This window comes from Phocoena phocoena, chromosome 4 (assembly GCF_963924675.1).
Source record: "Phocoena phocoena chromosome 4, mPhoPho1.1, whole genome shotgun sequence".
Lineage (NCBI taxonomy): Eukaryota > Metazoa > Chordata > Mammalia > Artiodactyla > Phocoenidae > Phocoena > Phocoena phocoena.
In genome coordinates this window covers 71,274,175-71,297,888 of record NC_089222.1, presented here as the reverse complement: position 1 = coordinate 71,297,888, position 23,714 = coordinate 71,274,175, and the positions used below count along the sequence as shown (strand labels likewise).

The 23,714-nt window shown below is 46.5% G+C and overlaps 1 pseudogene; it reads left to right on the top strand.

Moving 5' to 3' along the window:
• LOC136122002 (D-aminoacyl-tRNA deacylase 2 pseudogene) overlaps nt 1-17,571 on the top strand; it is a 45,769-nt pseudogene extending 28,198 nt beyond the window's left edge.
• Nucleotides 17,572-23,714: the final 6,143 nt, after the last annotated feature.

Below are 23,714 nucleotides of genomic sequence, written 5' to 3'. Positions count from 1 at the left end.
GCTCAGCGGCCATGGCTCACGGGCCCAGCCGCTCTGCGGCATGTGGGATCTTTCCGGACCGGGGCACGAACCCGTGTCCCCTGCATCGGCAGGCAGACTCTCAACCACTGTGCCACCAGGGAAGCCCCATAGTGTTTCTATTTAACAGCAATGAACAATCTGAAAATTCAATCACCGTTGCCCTAATTCAATCACTCAACAGCCACATGTGACTAGTGGCCATTCTATGGGATGGCACAGACATAGAACATTCCCATCACTGTAGAAAGTTCTACTGGACAGCACCAACCTAGCACAAAATGAGGGCTCTGTCTCCTCACCTCAAAAACTGGGATAGTTTCCATCTCACGGGTTGTTGTGACTATTAAATAAAATGATGTCTGGAACAGAATAGGTGTTCAGTAAGTGGTGGTATCTTTATGACTCATAAACAAGGAGTGGGCCGTGTTGGTTGTTGGGATGCCCTGGCGATCCTCAGTGCTACCACTAACTCTCCATGTTACCTTGGATAGCTCACTTCCCTGACCTTGTGACCCAGCGCCCTTGTCTGGAAAACACAAGAATTGGGTCAGATGCTGGTGATCACTTCTGATATTTGAATAGCTTATTAATCAAAGGATCTTTCAATGATAAATGATTAAAGAAATTTTTTCACTCTATCTCCTCCACAATAGGGCTAAATCATGCAAAATGTAGAGAAAAGGAAATAGGGGATATACAATTTTTTCTCGTTTCTGTGAAAGGTCCTAGAATTCTTGGTGAAATTTAACAATTAAAAAGCATTCATTCTTTCAACATAATGAGGAAGAAAGAAAGAAAAGGCAGGAGTTGGGGAAGGGGAAAAAAAGCATATAAATTTACAGGTTGACTCAACCTGTTCCAGCTGGGGGACATTTGACCTCGATATATCTTCTGAACAAAGTAGGAGGGAAGGGCTTCCTGCCATCCTTTGTCATCAAGCAGGCCAAGCCTGGCTAATGGGAACTGTCACAGGTCAGAAACGAAGAACAGCAATTAACTCCTCTCGGGGGCCGGGGGCCCTGAGCGGGCCCTACTAGGCCAGGTAGCTAAATCATTAAAAACACAGTTCTTTTCAGTGATAAATTCTGCAGGCGCGTGAAACCCGCTGCTGGCCATTAATCTGGGCTAATCAGGTTGAAAGCTGGGTTGTTTTATTTAGTAATTAATGGGTTATGTGAAAACCATGATCCATGGCCTGGGGCGTGTCTATAGAGCACTGTCCAGGCAGAGAATGGAGGACGGCGGGGATTCTCTGGAGAGCCACTCAGCCTTATGCAATTATAGCCACGGGCAAATGCTGAAAAATGACCCTGGGTTCGTATTGACACCCAGGAAAGAAACATTGCTGCCAACAGCGCAGGCGGAGTCTTGAAGGCCGATAATTGCTCTCTCCCCGCTGCCCCTCACTGCCACCTGCTAAGCCAGGCCCAAGGTTTCAAAGATGCACGGTGGTTCTGCAGGCACACACTGCTCCCCGTGGCTGTGGACAACCTGTGTTTGAAAGTGGGCCAGATGGAGGGTGGGGCCCTCTGCAGAAATGTGGGTCCCAAAAGGAGGAGAGGAAGCTGAGGGTGGCAGAGATGAACGGCTCTGGCTTGACACCTTGGTGTCTGGTGCTCAGCGACGGCCAAGAAGGAATGACCACTTGGCGACTGGATGGATGGATCTGGAGCTCAGGACCTGCCCAAGAGGTCTGGGCTGGAGCTGTGAGCCTAGAGGGGCACGTGATCATCCAGAGAGGCTGTGTTGAGAGCAAAGGCTGAGAGCAAAGAGCAGAAGGCCCGGCTCAGGGCCCCGGGTGTGGCCCAGCTGGAGGTCAGCACCCAACTACGACCCAATCCCCTTCACATAGTTCTGCTGTCGCTCTGCTACTTGATTCCCTCCTCCACTCTTGCTACACACTGAGTCACCAGAAACCAATTCCTGCCTGTTCCACCTTCTAAACTCCCTCCCGTCTTGTTCTTCCCCATGGCCTGCCCTCTGCGGCAGGGCTAGCATCTCTGCTGTAGAGTCTGATGCAGTAGCTACTTTCAGGTCTGTCCATTTCCGTTCTTACGTCCTCTGAGTCTCCACCATGGAGTCGGGGTGATCTTTCTGAATTACAAGTTGGCCCAAAACTTCTGGTATGTTCCTGAATGATTTAAAGATAAAATCAAAATGCTTTACCAGGTGACCAAAGTCTGGCACGATATCAGGGCCTTGCTTCCTGTCCAGTCACCTCCTCTCCCCTCACCCTCTGTGACCTAGCCACCCTACACTTCACTCACTTCTACAAACGTGTCTTTCAGAAACCTCTCCCCGTCCCTGCACCATGTAGCTCCTACTGGATCTTTGGGGTGTCAACTGGAACACTCCTCTTCTAGGATAACTCACCTGGCCCCCCAAGCTGGATTCAGAGTCCTCCTGTGGGTGCCACAGCCCTGTGTTTTCAGGACATCCACCACTTTGCGGCCATTGTCTGCTTCCTTCTGTCTCCTTCCAAGCCCTGGGAAGGCAAGGCCCACACTCATAGTGCTGTTTGCTATTGCACTTCCAGCTCCTAAAATGGTTCCTGACATAGTAGGTGCTCAATAAAATTTGTTGCATGAATGAGTATAAAAATTCTTTGAATCAGAAGGTCCCTTGAAGGGCACTGAGACTCAACCCTCACTGTACAAATAAGGAAAATGACCCCAGAGAAGGCCAATACAGTACATGTGGCAAATTAGTGGCAGATCTAAAAGGGACCATGGATCTCTTGACCCAGCCTAGGGGTCTCTCCAACAAACTATATTACCTTTCAATTCACATCTGCCACTGCTTTTTCTTTGGAAGATTTACTACTTAAATTCCTTGTGGAAGGCCCTCGACCTTTTGACCAGTTTAAGCAATTTCTCCAGATGAATAGCCTGTAAGTGGGAATTGCTGACATCTCCATGTAATGTCAATGACTAGAAGGAATTTAAGGAACATTCCTGAAAGTTCATGTTAACCTTTCAGTTGACAGGTAAGAGGGAGTGTTTTGGAGCCAGAAATTTAAACCTGAGTTTAAATTCTGGCTCTGCCATGCACGAGCTATATAATTTGGGGCAGTTTACTGGACCTCTCTGTGCCTCGCTTTTATCATGTATAAAATGGAGATAATAACAACACTGACCTAATAAGTTATTGCTAACAACAAGTGAGATGCTGGAACTTCCCTGGCGGTCCAGTGGTTAAGACTAGGTGCTTCCACTGCAGGGGACATGGGTTCGATCACTGGTCCGGGAACTAAGATCCTGCATGCCACGTGGCACAGCCAAAAAAAAAAAAAAAAGTGAGATAATAATAATAAAGATGATGTTTATTAAGGGCTAGATACTATGTTAAGTGTTTTATATGTCTTATCTCAATCTCTAGTGTATCAGTCTCTCATATATCTTTTATCTTATCTCAACACCTATATGGAACAACATACTATTCTTATCCCCATTTCATAGATGAAAAAAAGCACAGCACAGAAAGGTTCAATAAGTTGCCCAAGGTCACACAGTCGGTAAGTGGAAAAGCCAGGACCAGCTCACTTCTAACCACTGCCTTCAATTTCCTGCACAGCCCAATGCCTGACACATGTGCTCCATCCACTTTTCCTACTATGAGTAGAGGCAACACCAGAAGCAACAGTTGAGATTGCATTTTGTCAAAGGCTCGGGTTATAGTAGGTGCTCAGTAAATGGTAGATTGGGTTATAGTAGGTGCTCAGTAAATGGTAGCTTGGGTTATAGTAGGTGCTCAGTAAATGGTAGCTTGAAGAGTCTGTGTCTGGGAATGTGTTTTCTACTGTTCCTACTCTTTCTTTAAAAGGCCCCTAGGAGCCCTTGTGAGGAAATCCAATCAGCAGGCATGGGTACCCGTGGAGCTAGGTGTTCTGGCCACAGAAGAGCCAGTCCTCAGAGGGTCAGGAGTTCTGGGACCGGCTGACTTCCACTCAGCTGCCAAGTCAAGATGTGCCAGGACCTGGTTTCATCTCCTTGCAGGCCTGAAGCTAAGCCTTGTGCACACAAACCAGATGGAGTGCCAGGTTAAAATGCCCAACGGCCGGCCGATGTAGCACTCACAGGACTGCAAAGACCCTGGGGGGGAACATCTGTTGCCCCAGGACTGGGCCCTGGATGCCAACTGGAGGACACACCCTGATGGCCCCTGCCCCTCCCTAGGCAGATCATGCAACAGGGTAGATATTCCTACTGTCTCCTTTCTCGAGGGGCAGCCTCTCATTCCTCAAAGACATGCCTCTCTTTTTGGCCTTACCACCTAGCTGAACAAGGGAAGGTACCAGCTAGTTAGGTCCAACTTCACAAGAACACCAATGGAGCCATTCCTTGGCAAACTGGGAATTCATTGAATCCCAGAAATAGAAGGGTGCTTGCGTGGAGATCTCTTATAAGGATAGGTGTCATGGAAATAAGATTGAGACCCTGGCCTCTGGAGGCATCCTGCACAGGTTTGAGTCTGGGCTCTGCCATCTATCAGCTCTGTGACCTTGGGCATGTTTCTTAATTTCCCCAGGCCTCCATATTCTCATCTGTACTAATGGGAATAATAATGTTACCTACTTCATAGAGCTCCGTGAATGTTCCATGAGAGAGCTCACGGAAAGCACGGTTGACCTTTGAACAACTGCAGGTTTAAGCTGCAGGGGTCCGCTTATAGGTGGATACTTTTCAACAGTAAATGCTACAGTACTACACAGTCCATGGTTGGTTGAATCCGCAGATGTAGAGGAACTGTGTATGCAGAAGGCAGACTATAAATTATACACAGATCAACACCCATGATTGTTCAAGTGTCAACTGTATCTAGAATGGTGTTTAGGACACAGCATTTGTTCAGTGTCCAATGCATATTCTTATCCCTGCACCTAGTGCAGGAATCCTCACGATGACTAATGTGTGGCTCGTATCCACTTAACCACTTCTAATGACGGGAAGCTCATTACTTTCCAAGGCTCTTCTGCTGTTACTGGACAGCTCTGATTATTGGATGGTCCTTCCTTCTCTATGCAGCAATTAAAATGTGCATGTAGGAAGTCTACTATACTAGAATGAAAGGTACCCAAGGTATATGCAATGAAAAAGATCAAGCTGCAGAGCAATATGTGTTTAAAAAAATAGGATTTGCCCCGCTCAGCCCTGAGACAGCTCAGCGACCGATGACAGATATTGGCCCCTCCCTCTGTGTGATTGCCCCGCCCCTCCATGGTTTTAGGCAGCAGGGCAGGCTGGTAGGTAATAGAAGAGAGTTTAGGTGCAGAGGCTCTGCTGATTAAATCTCCTAGCTACCTGCTAATCCAGTCTCAGAGAGGGTCAGTCCCAGAGCTTGACCAAAGGAAACTCACTGGCCACAAGGGGTGGTTTAGGTCATTTTGGAAATGAAGCTCGGGATCCAGAATTGATGGGAATTCTTGGATCTGTCATTTAAAAAATTCCCCAAAGTCCCAAGTGTTGGCCAAACATCTCTCATGCAAAACTTAATGCGTGACCATCAGGGCAATCGCAAGTCATCTTCCCTTTCAGGACACTCCAAGGGTCCAACTGAGGGCCTCCTCCTATCCTGGGGCGATGGCCCCGCCCTGCCCCGCCCCCTGCACCTGTTCCCTACCCAACCACGAGGGGGAATCAGATTTCCTCTCTGCACCCACAACACCTGGAGGCTTGGCATAGTATTATGTAACCACTTCATTAGCAAAGAGAGGATGCTCACCTTGTCTGCTAGCTTCGCTCTGCCAGAGAAGTTTCTGTGGGTCAATGGAAGTTTGCAGACCTGGGCCATGTGAGTATGCAAACCTCCATCATATTCATTATTTTATTCAGTTTTACAATAAACCCAGAGAGGAGGTCTATTTGATCCCCATTTTACTTATGAGAACAGTGAGGCAAAGACAGGGAAGACTCACCTAAGTGCAGACGTAGGCCGACACCCAGCTCTCCCAGCGCCTCATTGCATGTTCTTTCTTGTCCCACTGGCCCCTTTGCAGCTTCATCCTTTCCTCCTGTCTTTGTTCCTAAACCAGTTCCTCTGCCCTCTTCAATCTACCATCTTTCGCTACCATGGGGAAGAGAAGTCTTCTTTTAGGAGAAGAAAAGTAAAAGGAAAGTGTGACAGAACAGAAAACTATTGGAAGCCCAGGGAGCTGCCGCAGCAAAAACGAACATGGGGCTTGTCCATCCTGTGAAAGCCCCAGATTATCCAGGCTGATTCCCAGAGTCTGAGAGTAAAGCCAAGGTCCTCCTGATGGCTGTGAATGGTCGGTCACTCTGCTCAAGGCTTAACAGAGGCCGGCTAATGAGGCTCCATGATACAACTGAAGAAGAGGATACAGATGGGCAGGTCTGCCCTGGGCCCGCAGTGTCCACCCCGAGGCCACACAAGAGCTTTAGAGCCCTTAAGCTGTACTTTGAAGAAGGGCAGGGAAGCTGCCAGATGAAGGAGGCAAAGTCACGGACCGCTATCGCCATGGCAGCCTCACTCAGCAACATCATTTATCATAGAGAGAGAGAGAAAAAGGGAACACCAGGCAGTCCCCATGCTTACACCTGGCCCCCCCCGGGCTCAGGCCCTCAGCATCTAGGAAAGCAAGGCGAGGCTGGTGTGGGCATCCCCTCCCTGCTAGCTGGGACTCTACTCTGCAGTCTCCACCCTGGCATTGCTCTGGAGGGTGCCCACTGCCCAAGGTGGACCAGAGGCCATGTGGGGATGTAGCCTCAACCAGCACCAAGGGACCCTGGGTAAGGAGGAACCCCTGAGGGTGCCATCTTACACTGCAGCTGATGCGGACCCCAAATGGGACTTGTGTCTCCTCTGGAGCATTTCTCAAGTGGCTGAAAGCCCTGGGCCAGCCTGAGAATGGGCAAGGTACCTGCCCAGCAGGCTAAACTTCCCCACTTAAAATATCAGCACAATGGACAACCTAAGAGTCTGAGGTGGGATCTGGAAGCTCCCCCAGGTAAACTCCTCCTGGGCTGAGAAGGTGCAGGAGAGGATCCAATCCATCTTCCTTCTAAGTAGGGTTTCTCTTGGGGCCTTCATTTCTGCATCTGCAGAATGAGGGACAGAAGGAACTTTCCAGTCTCTCCAGTTCTGCTCTCCTATGATTCTGGAAATCCCACACCTTCACTTCTGCAAGGCTATGTCCATTCCCAGACACAGTAGCTCCTGGTGGACACACACGAGATTTTATCACAGAGAGAGGCCACTGCTTACCAAGGGTTCTCAGCATCAAAAATAAGAAAATATTCTGTTTAACTGTGACAGCCCCAAATTCAGCTACATTCAGTTACATGGTTATTTAATATAATAATATAAGTAAGAGTTCTTACCTCTTTCCTTTAATTCAGCCAAAACTTTGCCTGGAGCACCCCCATAGATTCCTCCAGGTCTGAAAGCTCCCATTTTAGGTTCTGGTGCCAGGTTTCATGGTTTCCCAGAGTCCAGCATCTGAGGAATATCTTTTTTGTTTTTTGCTTTTTTGTAAAGGATCTTCATAAACTTCCCCCCTTTTATTTAAATTGAAGTATAATTTACAATGTTGTGTTAGTTTCCAGTGTATGACAAAGTGATTCAGATATATAATTTTTCAAATTCTTTTCCATTATAGGCAGTTAAAAGATACTGAGTATATATAATTCCCTGTGCTGTACAGTAGGTCCTTGTTTTTTATCTATTTTTATATACAATAGTGTGTATCTGTTAATTCCAAACTCCTAATTTATGAAGGTAAATTAGGATCTTCATAAACTTTAAAAAATACATGAGAAGAGGCATAGGTAAACATACACATCTGTTCAGCAAAATGCATCCAGTACCCTCAGCACAGGCCCTGCGCTGGGTGACAGGCTGCAGTCTCATGGGGGATGCAGACAAGACACGCAAACAGAAAGCGACGTCAGGACGAGCCCCGTACCTTGATCTTTGGGCATTTGGGATCACATTTGAACACAGGAGACATAGGCTGAAAATAGGAAACTCATATGCCCTGTTCACAGGGCTGGGAGGCAGGTCACAGAGACCCTGCTGGCAGGCAGGAGAGTCTCCCCTCCCACTGACCCGCCTGTCCCCTCGCTCACTGCTCTGATCACGTGCAGCTCCCTGGGGACCCCATTGTCTGCACGGATGAGCTGGGGTTCATTTGGGAAACCCGTCCCTGGGAATGGAAAGGGAGACTTCAACCATGGCGTTGGACTTTTGTGCTAATACAACTGTGTTTTGTTTGGGAGTTTTATTTCTTTTCAAATAACCCCTAAGAAGGTCCCCAGGCCACGACAGACAGACGCATCGTTTCTTTTTATTCCATCAGTCAGGGGAAAAAAGTGAGAAAGAGGAAAGAAAGGGAAGAAAGGAGAAAGAAGCCCCCGAGAGCGCCTCCCGTGTCCTTCCCATCAGCCACGTGGGTTTGCACAATTAAATCTCAATATCTCCTTCCAGGGCTTTGTCCCCTGACTGCCTGTAAGGACGGTCACTCTGGCACTCAGAGCAACTTCCCTCTCCACACTGCAGGTCTCTCTCCAGCAGCTCCTTCCGGCCGCACCCAGCCAGATGGGCTCCTCTGGAGGAGTGGGTGGCACTCCCGGCAACAGGGGCGTCCAAGCCAGACACAAGCAGCCCGGGCTCCAGCTGGAAAAAAACGCCAGTCCCTGGAGAAGGCCGAAAGCAGGCCGCTGGCGTCGCTGGCCTTTTATATGGCTGCAAAGAGGGTTCATTCCGAGTGTAGGCCGGTTTATAGCAGGAGCAAGGAAATGGTTTGTTTGGGGATTTTTCCTATTAGGGATCCATCAGGGATCATGTGCATTCAAAATCATCTCGTATTTTCTGTTTTAAAAAATCCTAAACTTTCCATTTATCCGATAATAAAATTAAAGGCCTGAAACTTAATACAAGATGTCTATTTTGAATCTGAAGCTATGGTATCAAATGGGACTTAGGCCTAGTTTGGAAAGAAAGAAAATTCAGTTAGAAAGAGTGCAGAGAGTTAGAAGGAAGAGAGCAACAGGCTTCTCTGGAACGGGTCCCCCACTTGCCCCCTCCACTTGCATCCATCCTATCCTCATCCTTTCCTTTGCTCCTCTGCCCCTTCCTTGAATCTCTGGTTCCCTCCCTCAGCTCTCGTGAGTCCCACTGCCTCCACAGAGCATTTTGGGGTTCTGTCCCTGCCCCTCTGATGGCTGCCTCAGCATCACTGCCGCCCTGGTCCATATCTGCCGATGCCATGTTATCCCTTCTCTTCTCACAGAGCAGACTTGCCCACGTGGCTTTTACCCACCAAAGACCAGGACCGCTTGCTCCTTGAAGGCAGGGGTGGGATTTGAGATGCCCCTAAAATCCCCCTACCACCACTGGCCTGCCGCATAATAGGTATCCAACATGTCTGAGCAGAACTGCAGGTGACAGAAGGTGACGCTGAGACTCCAGCAGGCTTAGCCCGGCTGCTAGGCACCCCTGCCTTCACCAGGATACCAGCCGTGCTGACTGGAAGGTTCTTCTGCCAATTTGTTCAGTAGACATGTATTCATTACGCCGATCTCCCAATGAAAAAGAGCTCATTAAAAAAAAAAAAAAAAAGAAAAAGAGCTCATTTGGGCTTAAATTTAACATGGTGGGGGGTGGGGAGTGGGGAACATGGGGTGTGAGTTCACAGACCTGGAATTTGCATTTTAACTGGGCCATGTCACATTAGCTCTTGATATTATTTGCTCATCTGTAAAATGGGCATAATCATGGTAATACCGTCCACCCTGCCTCCTTCTCCGAGTGTTTGTGAAGAGAATATCTGTGAAGAGCACTTTGTAAAGAGCATTTATCATATAAACGACTGCAAAGCAAACTTTCCTGTGCTGGGAAATGTTATTCCTTAAGCCATTGCTCTCACTACTTAGAAATGGGTTTGAGAATTAACAGAATTAAAGACTGTTTTTTTTAAGAAAAAGAATCTATGTATAAAATTATGGTGGCCCTGCTGCCAGAAGCGGGGTGGGAGGACATTAGGGAAGGGACCTGGGTAGGTCTGAATGTGAAATGGTGACCGGTTTTCCTGGAGCCAAGAGGACGTGCGATGTACGTTTGGACATGAAGGCTGGGGATGTAGAGGCCCACATGCACGTTAGTGGCTCCCTAACCCTTGAGGATCTTTGAGCCATGAAGCAGGGTGCTGTGAGCTCCAAGTGTGGTCAGCGCGGCAGGGCACATTGGACGGGGAAGGGAGATGCTGGAGAGAGGCAGACTCAGACCCACACTGCAGGAAGGGGACTCTGCAGGTCACTGCCTGGGTGGGGGGAGGGGGAGGGGGCAGCCCGCAGGACACCAAGGCTGGGTCGTCTGTCATCCAGGGCACCCCCATCCGTGCAAGGCATTGTAGCTGTCTGTGGTTTGTCCGTCTCCCACACTGGCCCATACATTCCTTGAAACAGGTGTCATAGTAATATTATGTGCCCAGCATCTGGCCCATGGAAGGTGCTAATACATATGTGTGTGGAATGAATGAGAGTGACTCATTTTTATGCTCTTAGTGAAGCTAGGACTCCTGCTTTGTGAGGGAGCTACATTTTCAGTAACATGGCCCCCTGGACCTTCCACCTCCCCAGGGTGGATAAGGCTCTGGGAAACTTCCAGGTGCCTCTCTTCAGACTTTGCCTTGGCCCTTCCCAGCTGATGTAGGTCCCCTGGGACCATGAGACCAGCCTGGACCGAAAGCCTGCCAATCACTGAGAGCCATCATGGCCAGATTTGTAGAGTATCTGCTCTGTGCTAGGCCTTGGGGGAATGACATACATCATCTCATTTAATTCCACTTCATCTTTATCACAATCCTTTAAAAGGGTTATAATCCCACTTGTTAAATGTAGGAGCTGGGGCTCAAAAAGTTCAGTGACTTGCCCACAACCATACAACGAGATCCAGTAGACCCAAAGTACTATGCTGTGAACTCCTTAAGGTGGGATTGCATTCTGTTCGCTATTGTATCCTCCACAACCTGCCCACACTGCAATTTTGAGTATTTGTTGAATGAAGGACTGGGACAAGATTCTTCTGATTCCAAAGCTCAGATGCACTCTGAGCCTCCATTGCCTCCAGAAATAACATGAAACAGATGGGCTTGGTGTGAAGTTAAAATTTGGTAAACATAGGGGTATGGAAGCCACCTGCCTTCCAGAATTCCCCAAATCCCAGACTGCAGACAATGCTTGCAGATCTCCTTTTGAAGAGGTTTGGGCTTCAGAGCTCAGCTCACTTCCCATTGGGGCTTATTTGTGGGTCCGATCTGATTCTCAAAACTGGCACAGTCAGCTGCCACCAGGCAAACAGGCAAATCTTCCAGGAGAAGCTAAACAAACTCCCTTTATTTCCACCGCATCTGAAACCTGCTAGCTAGTCCTGGCCACTACCCCATCCCGACCACACCTCCCAGCTCCCCCAGGGCCCTTTGTCAGGGAACTCGGAGGAACTGAAAGGTTAACCAAAAGGGGGCCGTCTTTGTTGCCCGAACAAACTAGTGGTGGGGTTGCCTTCTCAGCCTTCCTGGCTGAAGTTTCAGCTGCTGCGGCCACACAGAGCAAGCCTTGTTCTTTTGTGAAAGTTCTAGTCCCAGTTTTGTTCCAGGGTTGTGGAGACTTCGGCAGGGCCTTTGTGGCCAAAGAATCTTCCTGGACAATAAGGCCACCTCCTTCAAAGAGCTTGCTCCACCCTGGAGGGAGAGCCGAGGCTTACAAACTGCCTGGCGGCCCAGCACTTGTAGATGTGGAAAGTTCCATGAGGCCTGGGAGAAAAGGAGCGCTTGGGCCTCCACAGTGCCAGGCCCCTCGTAGGCCAAGTCACAACCCAGAGAGAAGGGTACCTCCAGGCCTCATCAGGTGCAGTCAACATCAGCCACATCCTCTTGCGGACAAGACGGGAGACCTAGACTCAGCTGAATTGTCTCTCTCAGAAGATGGCTTTTCCTGCCTGGTATAGCGGGCGTCCCCTCTTGATCTAGAGTGCCAAGACTCTTCCTAACCAAACACGGAAAATTCAGTCGGGGAAGGTAAGCGTGGAAAAAGGGTGAAATTTTATTGAGTATTTACCAAATGCCAGGTGCTGTGGGAAGCACTTTTTTGTTTTTAAATAGACATACCATAGCCATTTATTGAAAGGCATAATATAGAAATGATGTCAAATGATCACAAATTGATGGACAGGTTTAATGCACTATCAAGATATAATAACAATTAATATTTATTAAGCATCTACTATGTCCCAGGTATTCTGTTAGGCAATTTATCTATATTGTTTCATTCCATGTTCATAATCATCTTTTAAGGAACGTAGGAATATTATCATTCTCATTTTGCAGATGAGAATTTGAGGTTCAGAGAGGTTAAGCAACCTGCCAAAGTTCCCACAGCCTTTAAGTGGCGAGCTAGGATTTAAATGCAGGATTTGAATCCATGTCTGTGCAACGGAGAAGCCTATATTCTTTGTTTCTTTATTGAGGTATAATCGACATACAATATTCTGCACATATTTGAACTGTACAAGGGGTAAGTCTCTGCATATGTGAAACCATCACCAAAATCAAGATAGTGCACATACTCATTGGCCCAAAAGTTCCCTGGCGCCTTTTATAATACCTTCATCCTGTCCCCAGCCACCCACAGATCTTCGATCACATTAGTTTGCAATTCCGAGAATGTATGATTCCTAGCATCATACAATATGTCCTCTTTTAATTTTTTTTTAATCTGGCTTCTTTCACTTAGCATCATCATTCTGAGATTCACCCATGTTGCATGCATGCCCATTCTTTTTTTTGCGGTACGCGGGCCTCTCACTGTTGTGGTCTCTCCCGTTGCGGAGCACAGGCTCCGGACGCGCAGGCTCAGCGGCCGTGGCTCACAGGCCCAGCTGCTCCGCGGCATGTGGGATCTTCCCGGACCGGGGCACGAACCCGTGTCCCCTGCATCGGCAGGCGGACTCTCAACCACTGCGCCACCAGGGAAGCCCTGTCCATTCTTTTTAATTGCAGAGTTGTAGTCTATTGTGTGGATATACTAGAGTGTGCTTATCCATTTCTGTGTTGGTAGACATTTGAGTGATATCCAGTTTCTGCCTGTTAGAAATAAAGCCGCTAAGAACATCTGTGTACAAATCTTTGTTTAGACACAGGCTTTCATTTCTCTTGGGTAGACACCTAGGAATGGGATGGCTAAATCATATGGTGGGCTATATATTTAACTTTTTAAGAAACTGCCAACTGTTTTCCAAAGTGGTTGTATTATTTTACATTTCCACCAATAGTGTAAGAAGGTTCCAGTTGCTCTAGATACTTGTCAACACTTGGCATGGTCAGTTTTCAACTTTAGACATTCTAATAGGTGTATATTTGTACCTCATCTTTTCACGTGCTTATTTGCCATTCTATGTCTTCTTTGCTGAAATGTCTATTCAAATATGTTGCCTTTTTTTTTTTTTTTTTTTTTTTTTTTGCAATACGCGGGCTTCTCACTGTTGTGGCCTCTCCCATTGCGGAGCACAGGCTCCGGATGCACAGGCTCAGCGGCCATGGCTCACGGGCCCAGCTGCTCCGTGGCATGTGGGATCTTCCCAGACCGGGGCACGAACCCGTGTCCCCTGCATCGGCAGGCGGACTCTCAACCACTGTGCCACCAGGGAAGCCCCTGTTGCCCATATTTTTAATTGGGTTATTTGAGTCTTATGATTGACCTTTGAGAGTTAATATTTTTTGAGTACAAGTCTTTTCTCAGATCCATAAATATTTTCTCCAGTCTGTGGCTTGTCTTTTCATTCCCTTAACAGTGTCTTTTATAGAACAGAAGTTTTTAATTTTGATGATGTCCTATTTATCAATTTCTTTTTTTAATGGATGGTGCTTTAGTTGTGTTTGCCTAACTTGAGCTTGCAACGCTTCTATGTTTTCTTCTAGAAGTTTTATAGTTACAGTTTCTACATTTAGGTCTATAATCCATTTCATGATAATTTGTGTTTATCACAAGTTGAAGATTTTTTTGCATATCCAATTGTTTCAGCACCATTTGTTGAAAAAAGTCCTTTCTTTATTGAATAATATTTGAAATTTTGTCAAAAATCAGGTGTTCATATGTGCATGGGTTTATTTTTGTACTCTCTATTCTGTTCCACTGATCTATTTGTCTGTCTTTATGCCACCATCACAGTGTCCTAATTAATCTACCTTTACAGTAAGTTTTGAAATCAAGTATTGTTAATCTTGTTCTGGTTTATTTTATTTTGCAAAGCTGTTTTGGTTTTCTAGGTCCTTTGAATTACTGCCATGTGGATTTTAGAATCAGTTTGTCAATTTCTACTAAAAAAAATGTGCTGGGATATTGATGAAACTACCCTTAATTACATGCTGATCACAGTTTTAAAACTTTTTATTTATTTATGGCCGCTTTGGATCTTTGTTGTTGTGCACGAGCTTTCTCACCTTTCTCTCTAGGCAAGTGGGGGCTACTCTTCGTTGTGGTGCGTGGGCTTCTCATTGCAGTGGCTTCTCTAGTTGTGGAGCACGGGCTCTAGGCACGTGGGCTTCAGTAGTTTTGGTGTGCAGGCTCAGTAGTTGTGACTTGCGGGCTCTAGAGTGCAGGCTCGGTAGTTGTGGTGCATGGGGTCAGTTGCTCTGCGGCATGTGGGATGTTCCCGGACCAGGGATTGAACCCATCTCCCCTGCATTGGCTGGCGGATTATTAACCACTGCACCACCAGGGACGTCCCGCTAATCACATTTAAATTTTACCAAAATTCTTTGAGCTGTGGCATTATTCTTAGTATTTTATAGATGAAGAAACCAAGACTCATATAGGTTATAGAATCTCATTAGTGACACAGTAAAAATTTGAACCCAAGTCTGCTGTAATTCTTGCTACCACTCTACCACAGTGCTCGAAGGAGCTAGCTGGGTCATATGGTGTCCCAGCTCTCAGCTGGCACTCCCCATTGGAACAGTTTTGGATTGTATTTAATACCTGAAGCCATCATTTGCTGTTCACTTGATTGCAAAATAGGCCTTCAAAAACATATTCTTCATGCTCTCTCTGGTCCTCTTCATCCTCATTTCTTCTGTGAATGGGGAAAAATGCACACTCTCATCTATGGGTATAATACGTTCCCTCTAAGTCTCACTAACTGTTATTATAATGAGAACTTACTAGACTTGTTTATAAATGTTCAAATATTCATCTCCTTGAAAAGCATGTCACTCTCCTGTTGAAAAACAATTGATGACTCCCCAGTCTTACTGAAATTAAGTTGACTCCTGGAGCATATTGAGAGTAGAAAGAGACCTCAGAGATCATGTATACCAAACAGCGGTGAAGCAATATTCAACTCTTGTTATTTCATATGCGAGAGCTGATTACCAAGGAGAGGAAGGGACATCTTGTAACACCACCTCTAACAGATTTTCTGGGTTTGATTTTGTTTGGTTTTGGGCTCTATCTCAGGATTTTTATTTCAGTCTGGTCTAATGTTTTTGCCTCTAAAAATGTAAAAGACTCACTGTGACATTCAAGGCTCTCCTCAATTGCATTCCAGCTCATCCCCTGTCCCTTTACCATACTCCACTCAAATTGTGCCCACACCAGCAGAGCCCTTCCTGATCTCTGCGCTTTGTTTCTGCTGTCTTCAGCTAGTGATGAACTTTTTTTTTCTATCTGCATCTATCTTTTTCTATCTGCATCTATTTCTTCTGAAATACCTTCACTCCCCGTCATTTGAGGCTGATCTCAAATGCCACCTCTTCCATGAAACCTTCTCTGATTCCCCCAGCTGCATGCATAGGTTCTCCACCACCACCCCAAGTTTTCATTCACCTGGGTCTGAGATGAAAAATACCCTGTGTGGGATTTACAGCAGATAGGTAACTACAGAAGAGAAGATCAGCGAATTTGATGACATAGCAACAGAAACACAAAATGAAAGCCAAAGAGATAATAAGAGAACAGGAAAAAAAATGAACAGACCATCAGTAAGCTGTGGGACAGCTGCAAGTGACCTAATGCATGTGTAATGGGGATCACAGAAGAGGAGCACAATATTGAAGAAATAATCGCTGAAGTTTTTCTAAACTTAATTAAAACAAACAAACAAACTGTATACTCACAGATACAAGAAGGTGGACAACCCCTCAAACGCAAGAAACAGGAAGGAAAGTACAAGGCATATCCCAATCAAACTGTTTAAAACCAGTGGTAAAAAGAAAATTTAAAAAGCAATTAGAGAAAAAAGACACAGCATGTACAAAGGAACAAAAAGTAGAATCATAACAGATTTCACACTGAAAACACCACCGCTCAGAAGACAGTGGAGAAGCATCTTTAAAGTTCTGAAAAGGAAAACCACTTAGGAATTCATTGCCCAGCAGAAAAACAACTTTGAATATGAAGGTGAAATAAAGACTTCTGCAGACATATAAAAGCTGGAAGATTTACTGCACTTAGTATGTGAATCTCTAGGTCCATTCATGTTGCTGCAAATGGCATTATTTCATTCTTTTTTTGTTTTTTTGGCTGTGCCAGGAGGCTTGCGAGATCTTAGTTCCCCAACCAGGGATCAAATCCAGGCCCTCAGCAGTGAAAGCACTGAGTCCCAACCACTGGACCGCCAGGGAATTCCCATATTTTATTCATTTTTTATGGCTGAGTAATATTCCATTATATATGTATATATATCTCACATCTTCTTTATCCATTCATCTGTCAAAGGACACTCAGGTTGCTTCCATGTCTTGGCTATTATAAACAGCACTACTATGAACATCGGGTGCATGTATCTTTTCAAATTAGAGTTTTTGTCTTTTTTGGATATATGCCCAGGAGTGGGATTCCTGGATCACATGGTGACTCTATTTTTAGTTTTTTAAATGAACCTCCATATCATACGATATCAATTATATGCGGAATCTAAAAAAAATGTTACAAATGAACTTATTTACAAAATGGAAACAGCCCTGAGCCCCGGGGGGTGAGCTTGTGCAGCGGGAGGCCGGAACCTGTGAGATATCCGCGTGGGCTTGAGCCATCGCTGAAAGTGGCCAGCCCCCTCAGGCCCGGGCCCTCCTGCAACAGTGCCTGCACGCCCAGCTGCAAGTACGCCCTGCCGAGGGGGACACTGCGGCCCAGTGGGTGGAGGTCCAGAGAGGATTAGTGATCTACGTGTGATTTTTCAAGGGAGCTGATAAAGAGCTTCTTCCCAAAATGATTAATACACTGTTAAATGTGAAATTAAGTGAAACAGAAAATGGCAAGCACGTCTCTATATTGGATCTATCTGGCAACATTCTTACCATCCCTCAAGCCACCCTTGGGCGGGGAGTAAAAGGAAGAAGCGTGCAGTATCACTCTAACTCTGGAAAAGAAGAGGGGTTAGAACTTTATTCCCAATTTGTGACTCTCTGTAAAAAAGAATTAGCTGCTAACAGCAAGTGTGCCGAAGCTGGGGGTTGTGGTGCAACATGGCACTTACGGCAACAGGCAGGTGTTAAAGCTTGACACCAATGGTCCATACACACACCTAATTGAGTTTTGAAAAATTAAAAGTTTCTACAGTTGTAATTAGATTCTCTTCCCCTTAATCTGCAGCATTTTTAGACAAGAAAACCCTGGGTCCCATCCATCCCTCTGCAGCCTGCTACTTGGACGACCTCGCCACGTCACCTAAACTCTGGATCTCAGTCACCTGCCATCCTGCTTTCCCCTAAACTCACACTCCAAAATTTGAAAAATGCCTTCTATTCACTTTAGGGTCATTGATAAGAACATGGAAATGTTCCTCGAGAGCTGTATTTAAGCATTTTACAATTAAGCATTCTATGTAACAAAGAAAAATATATTTCTTATACCCTCAAATGCATGTAGTATGTAATAAAAATCACTATTTGGGTTAAAACTAGGTAAAACCCAGCACAAACCGATAATAACTTTGTCAATTTTGTTTTAGCGTTTCAGATTTCCATATTTTGAACGAAAGAATATGCAATTTACTATCCCTTATAATCATATCTATGAAAATGTAATAGAGAGGGGCTTCCCTGGTGGTGCAGTGGTTGGGAGTCCGCTTGCCGATGCAAGGGACGCTGGTTCGTGCCCCGGTCCGGGAAGATCCCACATGCCGCGGAGCGGCTGGGCCCGTGAGCCATGGCCGCTGAGCCTGCGCGTCTGGAGCCTGTGCTCCGCGGCGGGAGGGGCCACAGCAGTGGGAGGCCCGCGTACCGCAAAAAAATAAAAAATAAAGCTCTTCTCAAACAATGAAAAAAAAATGTAATACAGAAATGTTATTGTGCGTTTTAATATTAATTTCCAAGGACATCCAAGTGCTTTAAATTATTTTAAGAATCTTTAGTTGATATAGGAACAAGGTATGGGGGACTAAAAGTTGTTTTTATTTAATATACTAATGGCTTAATATTCTGTTTCTCAGTTTTTTACCAAAATAATGTGTGTTGCATTCTGTCTTTGGTTTGTAAAAGTCACTGTTTCATTAAATTAGTGTTCATAAATCTTTTAGGAAGTTCCTTCCTTGTCGGTTTAGATGGCTATAAAAGGAATAAAAAGAGATGCTTTCTACAGGAAAAACAAACAAACAAAACAAAATGGAAACAGACTCACAGACATAGAAAACAAATTTATGGTTACCAAAGGGGTGGGGCGTGGGGAGGGATAAATTAGGAGTTTGGGATTAACAGATACACATGACTATATATAAAATAAATTAAAAAACAAGGACCTACTGGATAGCACAGGGAACTATATATTCAATATCTTGTAACAACCTATAATGGAAAAGAATCTAAAAAGGAATATATATATATATATATATATATAAAATGAATCACTTTGCTGTACACCTGAAACTAACACAACACTGTAAATCAACTATACTTCAGAAAACTAAATAAATAAAAAGCTGAAAGAGTTCAGCAGCAGCAGGCCTATACTATAAGAAATAGCAACAGAAATTCATTAAAAATGATACCAGATGGAAATCTGGATCTATGGAAAGGACTGGAGAGTCCCAGGAATGGTAACTACATGAGTAAGTGTATATGATCTTTCTTATTACAAGTCCCTTTCAAAGATCATTTTTAAAAACATAATTGCCTGTTTAAAGCAAAAATAATAGCAATGTATTGGGGACTTTATAACATAGGTCGAAGTAAAATGTATGACATCAATACACTGTATAAAGTTTCTTAGCCATTATCACAATTAAGAGCTTATTACGCCAAAGGTGAAATATGACAGTTCACTTTTTGAAGTACATCCTTCTGTGCAGTTGAAATGCCACCTCCTCCAAAAAGGCCACCTAAGTTGATGGGCTTTCTTTGGTCTGTCTTCCCACAGCACTCCATGCCCCTTTTAGGAGTGCTTGTTCTCTAAAGTTATTGTCTATGATCCAGCATTATTACTCTCCTCCTCATGTTCAATCCCTACCAAACTGTTTGTAGGAAAGCTTGAGCCTCCTAGACTCTCTGAGTTCGAAAGAACAAATTTAATCAGAGAAGTGAGGAAATGCAAAAGCAAAGGAAAACAGTCAAGCAAGACAAATAATAATAGTTTAGCCACAAAACAAAGTCAAGGACCTTCAGTTCCTCCTCAAGGGCTATAGGTAATATCCTGAGCCGTATCCTTGAGTTGTTTTGCAGATACTAAAACCCCCAGAAGGGCTTCCCTGGTGGCGCAGTGGTTGAGAGTCCACCTGCTGTTGCAGGGGACGCGGGTTCGTGCCCCGGTCCAGGAGGATCCCACATGCGGCGGAGCGGCTGGGCCCGTGAGCCATGGCCACTGAGCCTGCGCGTCCGGAGCCTGTGCTCCGCAATGGGAGAGGCCACAGCAGTGAGAGTCCCGCGTACCGCAAAAACAAAAACAAAAACAAAACAAAACAAAACAAAAAAACCCCAGCAGAGCAAGAGGGAGGGGATACGGGGATATATGTATACGTATAGCTGATTCACTTTGTTATACAGCAGAGACTAACACAACATTGCAAAGCAATTATACTCCAAAAAAAGATGTTAATAAAAACAAAATAAAATAAAACCCCCAGCAGGTGGAAGAAGTTAACTATGCTGACCACAGGCATGCGGACCTCAGAACCAGGTTGATGATGTTAACTCCAGAAATACCAGGCTGTTACCTCACCACCAACCAATGAGAAGAATGTCCACCTGCAACCCTCACCCCTAATGTTGCCTTTCAAAACCCTCTCTGAAAGCTATCGGGGAGTTCAGGTCTTCTGAGCACCAGCTGCCCATTCTTCTTGCTCGGGACCCTGCAATAAAGGCTGTACTGTCCTTCACCACCACCCGGTGTAAGTAGACTGGCTTTTGCTGCATACCAGGCGGGCAGACTCAAGTCTGGTTCCTCACCTGTGAGGGAAGAAGTTGAACTCCCAGCTCTGGCATGCTGTCTGTAAGCCAGTTCCTCTCCCTGCCACCCTATCCCACCACTACCACTCCACACGCACACACAGAAAAAGGCTTTAGGAGTGCGAAAAGGAGTGGGATATCTATCACTCAGCAGAGTGTAGTAAGAGGGAATTTTCCAGCCTCCCTCTCTCCATCTGCCTGGGACAGTTTTCAGATAGGAGAACGGACCAGATTCAGGACAGGAACGAATCGGGTGTATTCCAGTGGTGTGGAAAGAATCCTGAACTGACCTGTCTCCTGATGTTTCTGGATGGCGGCATGGAAGGTACAGTGAGGCATGATGGGCAGGGCAGCGCCTCCTTCTTAGAACATACTCCCAAGCCCGTGCATGGACATGGGCTTATAGTCCTCCTATGCACAGCCCATCCGGCCCCATAATGGAGCCCGGGACCACACGCTGGCACTGGAAGGGCCCCACGAGACTCAGACCAACTCTGTCCTTTGGCAAGGCCAACCTGATACCAGAGCACTGAGGGGCTTGCCCAAGCAAGGGCGGAGGTGAGATCAGCGTGAGCACGGCACTGTAACCACGCCTTGCTGGACAAACACACAGTACCTTGGCTTCAACTGCCAAGGGAAAGTTTCAAACGCAGAAGGCTTAAAACAGGGGAAGGTAATTTACGTTAGAAGTCCGAATAGGAGAGTGGTCACTGTTGCAGGAGGTGATCCTGGGAGGGAGCACAGGTGGGCTGTGGGATGCCGGAAACGTTCAGGTTCTTGACCTGAGGGATACAAGGCTGTGGCAGTTTCCATCAAGCTGGACAGGGGACACATGTACGTTATATTTCAATAAGAAAGTATTTTTAACAAATGAATGAAAAGAGAGAGGAAAGGAAGCATGTGGCCCGGACACTGTGCTGGGCAGCCCCCAGTAGGTGGAGAGCGCAGTGTGTCCGGCACCCCAGCTGTGCCCCTGGGAGGGGCTGAGGGCCGGTCGCCTGCGCGTGTTGTCAGAGCTAACAGCCGGGCCTCCGAGTGCACTGTCTCCTCTGTGTACACAGGGTGTTAGGCCAGGCTCCACCAAGCTGCACTTCATGGTGACAAAGACAACAATGCCACCATCTCGTAACTGTCAACAGCATGGCTGTGCTCAGGGCTTTGTTCCAATATTTGCGGAGCCAGAAGGGCTGGGTCGCCTTTACGATATTGACTTAGATTCATCACTTACCAGAGAAAGCAGAGCGCCCAGGCCTGCTGGCTCGCTGCTGAGGCCTTTGGGACGTGCGTGGCCTTAGGCAGAATGTGCGGGGTCTTAGAAAACCCACCCGCTTGGCTGTTGTCACTCTTATCTTCCCTGTGGACCTGGGGGTCAGGAGTCACAAATTTCCAGACTGCCGATCAAGAGTCTCTCAAGTCCTCTAGAATCCAACCTGCCAGATGTGCAGAGGGAGCTGGGGAAGCTGAAGCAGAAAGTTTACATCTTGAACCGAAGATTTCGGGAAATGGCATTAGAAAGCTTTTCATGAGGAAGTTTTCTTATTTTATAGGAAAAGGAACTTTCTTTTTTTTTTCCTTAACTGGATTAAACTCTATAAATGCCAAATATCTTAGCCTCTAGCTCTGGGTTTTATTGCTCCCAATCATTTCTGAGTGAGACACTTTCACCACTGACAAATACGAGAGACCACTTTCCAGAAACTCGTGTTGCCAGGGGAAGCTCCCCGCTCCCCTTTGTGAGCCCCGGGCCTCAGCGTCCCGCCCTGACCTGTGACCTCCGGGCTCCCGGCCTCACTGTCAGCGGGAGAAAGCGAGGGGCCAGCCTGCGTCAGCTGGACAAACGAGGGCCTGGCAACACGGCCTTGGGCCCTGCTCTCCGCGAGGAGCTGACCCCTCGCAGCAGGTGCCCTGTCCCCAGGGCAGCCTTGCTGTCCGGTCAGGTGGCAAGAAGTGCAGGCATCTCTGCTGCCTGAGAGCGTTTCTCTTCTTCCCGTTTTACGAGAAGGGCTCTGCCGAGACTCCGTGCCCTGCCCTCTCTCTGTCTCCAGGGCCCACACATCCAGCGAGCCCTCCGGCAGCCATTCATCTAGCCAGTTTCCTGGGCCACAGCGTCCCCTGGGGACCCCACTTTGGTGGGCAGCAGCGGAACAAGACGCCCTGCTGTTTCCCTTCCCTTTTAATTACACGGGGACAAGCTTCCTTGGGCTGACTTTGGGAGGCAAGCCCCGGGCCAGCCCGGCTGCCCTCCACGAAACAATGCACACATGTTCCAGAGAATTCCCTTCTCGCCTAATCCGGGCTAGGAAGAAAAGGGCTTTTCTTCTTGTTGTCAAAGGGGGTCTTCGATGCTAAGATTCCATTTTGTGTCTCGAGTCATGTCACGGGACTTCTGCCTCGGCCTTGCTGCCTGCTCTTTAGAAATGAAAGACACAGTCCGTGCTTCACCTCAGGACAAGTCTCCCTCCCCTTCCCCGAAAATACAGGGGCTGGGGGCCAAGAGGAGCGGGAAAATCTTCCAGCTCCCACTGTTCCTTTCTTACCCAGGCAACCTCAGCTTTTTGGACTATTTGCCCAAAGGATGAGTGGGGAGGGCTGGGCCTCACCTGCTGATCTCAAGGGTCATGAATATTCTTATAATCCCCCGGAAAGAAGGGCCCTTTCATTAGAGAAGCAGATTCCTCTGCCTCTCCGCTCCACAGCCTCTGGGGCTCAGCTGGCTTCTCCAGATTTTCCTAAGGCCTGGCTATGCTGCTTTCCATCGCGAATCCACGCCCCTATTTTATAGATGAAATAAAGGAAATAACAGCAAAGAAGTTACAGACACGCAACCTGTGCTTAGAAAGGAGCTGCGTTCAGTACCCAGAGGAGAACAAACTTCCTGCATCACTGGTAGTTGCAGGCACTTGTATGTTTACACTTTACCTTGTTTGGCAAAAGGACTGGAGGTAGCTTTTGGAAATACCCATGAAAATTCAGAGGAAGAAATCAAAGATAAGTGCAGGGGGAGTGGCAGAATGAAATCAAGGCAGAGTAAAATAGGTTTAGACGTGTAAATGTAAGTTTCCATTTGTGAGCCAGGCTAAGCTGAGAATGTAGCTTCAGGCTTCCTAGAAGCCAAAGAAAAGGGAGAAAAATGGTTGATAGATACCAGTCTCTCAAAGGAAGCACAGTTCTCCTTGAAACTGAGGCCTGAGACTCCCCGCCCGAGGCCCCCAGGAATGGTGAAATGGTGAGTCCTCAAATAAACAAAAACACTAGGTACTTCATTAAAAATACCATCTCTGATGTAACAGTTTCCTTAAGTTGT